Consider the following 7,496-nt stretch of genomic DNA (forward strand, 5'->3'; position numbering starts at 1 on the left):
AAGAGTTCTTGATTTGTATTCTGTTAACTATTTCTAGTGTAAATAAAGTTTAGGGCTTGATACACTTGAGGTGTTTCATTTGTCTTTTCTGCCTGTTTGCCATTAAACTACAGCTGTTTAGACTTCCTTCTTTCTGTCTTTATTCAATCAAAACTGAGTACTGTGCTTCTATAACATTTTCATCTCTTTCTAGTATAAAAAAAATTTGGGTATTTCCCTATATTTTCAATTAATTGTATAGTTCTACTTTAAGTCTTGAGATTCCTGAAATAATTTATTTTGCTAACATATCTGCTCTTAATTAAGTTGACTGTTCACATTACTTTGTTGTCTCTTGTATAAAACAGTTTTATTAGTTTGACTTCTTATATACTGTCAGTTTTCAGATTCAAGTTATTTTATTTACCATTTGAAGTAATAAAAAGTGGTTATTTTCATTTACTTCTCCATACATTTCTTAACTTGAGTAACAATACTGCACATATTTTGTTTCTTTACTCTCTATTTACTTTTTCCTGTATGTTAAAAAAAAAACAGTTTAGGTTTCTCAACTGACATTTTTCCACTAAAATATGAATTTCAGGATTTATAACACCTGTAGATATTATATTTTCTGTATATTTTGTGTTCATTGTATATAAACAGTAGCTTATTTACTTTCCTTCTTGGCCCAGTATAGCCAGGTGGGTTAAGGTGTTTGACTCTTAATCTGAGGGTCATGAGTTTAAATCCCCCTCACACCAAACATGCTCGCCCTTTCAGCCATGGGGGCATTATAATGTATGGTCAATCCCACTATTCATTGGTAAAAGAGTAGCCAAAGAGTTGGCAGTGAGTGGTGATGACTACCTGCCTTCCCTCTAGTCTCACACTGCAAAATTAGGGACGGCTAGTGCAGATAGCCCTCGTGTAGCTTTGTGCAAAATTCAAAACAAACCAACTTTCCTTCTTTGTGTTTACTAATTCATTCATTTTTTTCCTAAACTTCTTTTATTTACCATCTCCCGTTTATGAAAAGAGTAATTATTTTCTCTGTCAGTATTGTCTCAAACACTAATAATAGACGTATTGTAAGTTTTGTGGAGGAGTCTTTTTTGCTGTTTCAGTATGAAACAACTATATCTACTATGTTGATATAAAACTTTGTATTTTGGGAGGTATTTTTACTGTTTTGATATAATAGTATTTTTTGGGTTCTTTTTTTCACTGTTTCAGTATCAAAACTGTATTTTGTAAAATAAGATATTTTTGGGTACATGTTCTGTCTCAATGTAGAACAACTATAGTATAAAAACTAGGTATTTTTTAGTTTTTTTACTGTTTTAGTACAAAACAACCAAGTATATTTTCTGTATATTTACTGTTTCAGTAGAAACACAACTAGGTATTTTGGGGGGTCTACTGATCCAATGTAAAACAACAAAGTATTTGTTTGGAACATAAGGAAAAAAGAATTTGGGTAGTGCTATGGACAAGTTATTATGCATGCAAAATACTTTTTTTTTTTACTTTATAACGTTGTATTTCACAAATGGGAGGCTATTATGCAAGCAATGAAGAATTTCAAGTAATATTATGGACAAGTTATTATGCACGCAAAATACACTTTCATTCAGTATTTGTTTATCCCTGGTGGGAGGATATTTAGCTACTTATAAGTCTTATTTATCAAAAAATCAGGACTTCATAATTAAAATCAACATGATATAGTTTAAGAAACCATTTTGTAATTGTGCTATGTATCTCATGAGGATGAATTTCGCGTGTTGATATGAACAAGTTATTATGCACACCACATACATTTTTACTCTGTATGTCTGTCCCACGTGGGAGGCTATTTCGTAACGTATATAGCTCACTTATAACAAAAAAAAAAAGTGAATTGTGTTCACATTAACATGATATAGTTTAGTAAGTCGTTTTGTAATTAATGTTATGTATCTCATAAGGAAGACTCGAGTAGTGTTATGAACAACTTATTTTCCACAGTGAAACATAAATTTTGCTATATATTATTTGTATTTGTTCTCATTTGGGAGTTATTGTCCAAGATAGCCTCTACTGCGTGAAAAGAAACTAGTTATTATGTATGTAAAAACGGCTGGTTTGGGTTGAGAAATTTTTTATGTAGAGGTTTTCTCGTCATCACTGATCACAAACTAGTTATTATGCGCATAGATTATTTGTTCTCTACTTCGTAATGTAGCTATGTGTTTTCGATTAGAGGTTTTTTATTTTGTTTTGATTCTTTGCGTAATGGAAAGATCAATTTTAATGAAGCTAGACTTTGAAAAGGAAATGGTAAAAGTTAGGTAGTTGTATTCTGCATAATGTATATCTCGTAAAGATATTTTAGATAATATTAGTTACAAATCAATGTTTTACAAATTAAATTTTGTATGTAATACTTCTTAATTTTGTGTACTTAATATTGGTAAATTTATTTAGAAATTTATCCGAATTTTTACTTTGTTCGTGTGTTATAATGTGCAACTAAGCTTAATTGTGTCCCCTACTTTTACAGCTATAAGGATTATATTGTACCTTGAGGCATTTCGACAAGTGTGTCTTAATTAAAGCTATACAGTAGTAAATTATCGGTAGGTTTCCGAGCGGCTTCGTCTTTTAGTAGTTGGTTCCTCTTTCATTCCAACCGGAATTCCGTCTTTTAGTACATGTCGATATTTTACCGCCATGCTCTGTATCTTCAATAAGTCGATTATGACATTACTTATTGTAATTCAACGTTAGTATTTAACCCTGCTATACAGCGTTGAATGGATATTGCTTCAGTGGGGAAGTCGTCAATGAGAAGAAATCAAAGGTTGTCACCCAGTAGACGTGTTCTTTGAGAGTGGAAGGTTACGTGACGAAATGACACCAGAGAGCGTGTTGTTAGGAATAAATATTCCACGAAACAATTCTAAATGTTGTGTTAATTGGGATGATTAGTGTTAATTTTGGGCACTTGAGTTAATAGAGGCGGATAGTTCAAAGGTGTGTGAGGAATAGACCATCTATGATGCGCATGCTGTTGAGTGGTTCGTGATCGGATCTCATTGTGTGATTAAGTCAACAACAATAATAGTCATAAGGATACGTTACGTCTAGTAAATTATTGAAACTACACAGATAATCCATGTTTTGCTAATCATAATAATCACAAATATTAATAATTAATGCAAGACTACATATAGAATAAAGTTCCACTTGTTTAATTAAATTTTTAAGATTTTCTAATACCGTAATTTAGAATATCAACACTTACAATTTGAGACGATTTAAATCACTGGTACTGATGAAACTTGTGGTAATTATAATTTTGTAACATTACACAGTTGAAAATAATTTGTTTGCTGTATATCGTTTACATATATACAAATGTAAAACATATTTCAGTGTATAAGAAGATGATCGGTTTGTATTAAGTTTCGCTATGACGTATGGTAGGTGCCAATTTCAAGAATCTACGATACAGTTAATCGTGGTTAGATCTTTACGGAGAGTAGTTAAAAACTGAACTCATTTGACTAAATTAGAAAAGTGCGCAAGGATTAACATTCCATGAAACTGAATAACGTTTGTTAGAATTGTAACGAGATTATTTGTTTTTTATAATTACAACATTTACACGAGAAGAAAATGTTTTTATAAGATTCAGATAGTTTATATTTTTCGTGTTTAAAACATACTGTATCATGTTTGTGTAACGATATATGGAAACAAATATTGAAGTTCTCACGAGTCTTACATTATGACACAGAGGATATATCGCTCTATACGTTTTAACAGGGCCATAGATCATGGGGAGATGGGGTATACATCCCCTCCTTCATTTTAGGTGGGGGGTATGGTGCATACAATCATCCCCACCCTACAGTTTGGTTTGTTGAATTATTTTATTGCATCACAGGCCTACAAATTGTGTTTGTTCTTGTGATTCTCGTGTTCTTACCAATCGAATTACATAATTAGGCCTAGATGTAGGCTTTTTCAGTAGCTGAAATGTACATCTTCAATATAGGCGGGCTTCTAAGCTTTTGGATATAAGCGATACTTTGTATCAGTCAGTAGGCCTAAGTATATATGCAAGTGTCGAGGCAACAAGTTTACTCTGTGACTGCATGTTTGCAGGTTTCAAGTTTACGTAATCAGAGATTACAATTTGAACAGTCCACATAAGTGGTTGCAAAAATCATCCCCCCCCCCCATCGGATGTAAAAAATCTACGTCCCTGTGTTTTAATATACTGTTTTCCATTCGGTCGATAGATATAAATTACATTTGTACAATTTATTTGATGCCGAAATTAAACGCTTTTTCATTATAATATAAAATGTTCAATTCAATTATGATGTAACATTACAATATTCAAACTAGATATTTTAGTGTCCAAAGCAGTAAGAACTGTATTAAACTGTATGATCATTTTATTCAGACAAAGCATAGTAACCATTATATTTTTGTAAATGCAAGATTGAATGAAGAACAAAATGTAATGGTTCAGGTATAGTTTTAGGTTTTCTTTAATGAAAAATAAATAAACAGTTGATAAAACCAGCTCAAACCATTATATCTGATTAGGTGTATGATAAGTAATGTTTTGACTTTAAAAAATCATTTTACGGTAACTTTGGCACACAAAATACTAAATTTAGTTGGAAATAAGCTACACGATGGGCTGTCTGTGCTCTGAGCACCACAGGTATTGAAACCCCGTTTTTAGTGAGGCGAGTCTACAGACATGGCTGCGGGGGACTTATTACTAAACTTAAATGTACTTACCATATTTGTTCAACTGATGTTAGCAGTGACAAACTTCGCAGTGGGTTGTCCCAGGTTCAGTATATGCATGGCCTATAAGAATAAAAGTTAACGTTTAACATGTGTTGTAGAACATTTTCATAATATTACAAAGTTCTTTCAAGTGTGCTATAATCCCAGGAAACACTGAATGTGTGATTACACACTTAGTTGTTTGTTTTCACAATTTTGCACGTTTGTCTGACTGAATCTGAAATTTTAATGAGTATCAAATGAATGGGAAAATATTATATACATAATCTAAGCAAGATTATTTATGTGAACATAAACATAACTTTTCATATTACAATTATAATGCGCGTAATTATATCGGAAACCAATGTCAGTTAGCATTAAATAGTTGTTTACACTGTGAACACGGCAATAAGTTTCAATTCAGTAAGTAAAAATAATGTACATTTATTGTCTAACAACTGACAAAGTGATGTAGTGAACATGACCTTAATGCTCAGAAAAACACGGTTAATGACTCTTGTGGCTTTACCTTGTGTTTATATTTTTGAAGAAAGAAAAAAAATATTCGGTTATTCCTTTAGTATACGGTACTGTGCAAAATGTTAGAACAAATTTTTCCGTCCCATTGCAGAATGTAAATTTCAACACTATGATAATGCCTCATTAATCCCTGTCGAAAATTGAATAAGCCAGGGTTAGAATTACTATTGATTCTTTATTATATAAATATATACTGTTGTTATTAGGCTTAGGATTCTTCTCCGGTAGGTTTCTATGAATTGTTGGATATAAGTTAAACGATAAATGAACATCATGTACTCCACCTCCACTTGTTTTGAAAATAATGTACATATTAGAAACTAGTTTAACGTATGTACAATACATTTACAGCAAAGTGATCATAACTATATCGTAAACATTATTTGGTTTGCTTTTTCTTGTCAAAAGTTCACTTTGGTCCAGTCAGTTACTTTAACATTTCGTATAACAAGCCAAACTACTTTTCACCACTTCTATCGCACTATTATTCTATCCATAATCCACTTACTCTAGACGTGAGTTACTGCAGTCGTATAATGCTCCCTTGTGGCGCAGCGGTATGTCTGCGGACACACAACGCTAAAAACCGGGTATCGATACCCATGGTGGGTGGATCACAGATAACTCGCTGTGTAGCTTTGTGCTTAGTTCTGAAACAAGTAAATAAACCACACTTTGGCGGAATAAATTATCTCCTTTCTACTGTTAGCGTTATTTTAACTTATTAAATGCTAATTTTTAGGCCTGTCGTTTCTACCACAGTTAACTTCACCACGAACTTTTCCTTAGCTGTGACTTTACTCTGTCTTCAGTTTTTCACCTGTTGCTGTTTCTAGCTCCTTCCATACTCAGGAGTGGTCTTTAGAAATAGATTAAAAGGCATAACATTAGGAGCCCTTCTATATGTGAGGCTCCAGTCAATTGTCCGGTTTCTTAATATTAATAACTCGCTGGAAGTGTTTGAGTCCAGCAAACAGTTAATGATTTGTGTGTGTTCCTTTTGCTTTAATAACTGCAGACAGTCTTTCATGCATTGTTACAAATATTAAAACAAAGTATATTTTGCGATTTTATTCCAAATGTCTCGTATACTCGGTTTCTTTGGAAGTAATGCTTAATTTGTCAAGTTTTTTTATCTATCAAATCACAGATCATCTCAGTTGGGTTGAGATAAGAGCTCTGTGGGGGCCATTCAATCAATTGAATGATTCAAGCAACTTCTTAGTCAAGTTATTTTACATAAATTGAATGAGTGTATGGGGTCTATCTTCTTAGTACTAGAATCCTTTACCAATATTAAACAAACCACTGGGTATACCATGACTGATCAGTGTCTGACGGTACGTCTGCTGGTATATTATTCCGTCTATTTTGCAAATATCTCCTGTCGTCTCAGCAGAAAAACAGCTACTACACTGTCAAATTGCCTATTCCATGTTTCAAGGTAGGTGATATGCAATGCGATAGGTATCATTCACTTTTCTTCTGCTAGATATACAATCTACACTTTGAAACAAATATTTCAAACATAGACCCTTCTATATAACATCCCTTTTCAATCATTAACAGTCCAGTTTTGTACTTTTTAGCAAATTTCACTCTCTTGACAATATTTGGAGATCGAAGAGAAGATTTTTTAAACTGCTATATGACCAAATATTTCATTCTTTTTGAGTCTTCTTGATACTGTAGATTGGGCACGTTTTTGTCACTTAGTACATGGTCGTTTATCTCATGCTTGAGATCGGAGGCAGTCTTCCTTTTGTCCAAAAGGCTACATCAACGAAGATGCTTAGCATCAGTATTATTGAGTTTAGGTGTTCTACCTTTTTCTTCCCAATTTTCAAATCTACCTGTCTCGGTCACACCATCTAGTGTGTACTTGAAAGGATTTGTGAATCATTTCAAATTTGCAGCAATTTGTGGAAAGTTCAACTAGCATCTTTCAAAGCCAACTCTCTGTTCTACTGACAATTCTCTATACTTTTTGAGCCATGGCATGCCACCAAAACTTAATATATAGTGCTAAACAATGTTTTTACCAAGGTTTGTTTGTAAAATTATATTAAATTGGTCTATTCTTGCATATACTGGCACTGTATGCTAGCTCCTTTCTATATAATTAATAAATTCCATTAATTACCATAACGGTTATTTCAGACCTTGAATTTGAGTAG

This window comes from Tachypleus tridentatus, chromosome 3 (assembly GCF_004210375.1).
Source record: "Tachypleus tridentatus isolate NWPU-2018 chromosome 3, ASM421037v1, whole genome shotgun sequence".
Lineage (NCBI taxonomy): Eukaryota > Metazoa > Arthropoda > Merostomata > Xiphosura > Limulidae > Tachypleus > Tachypleus tridentatus.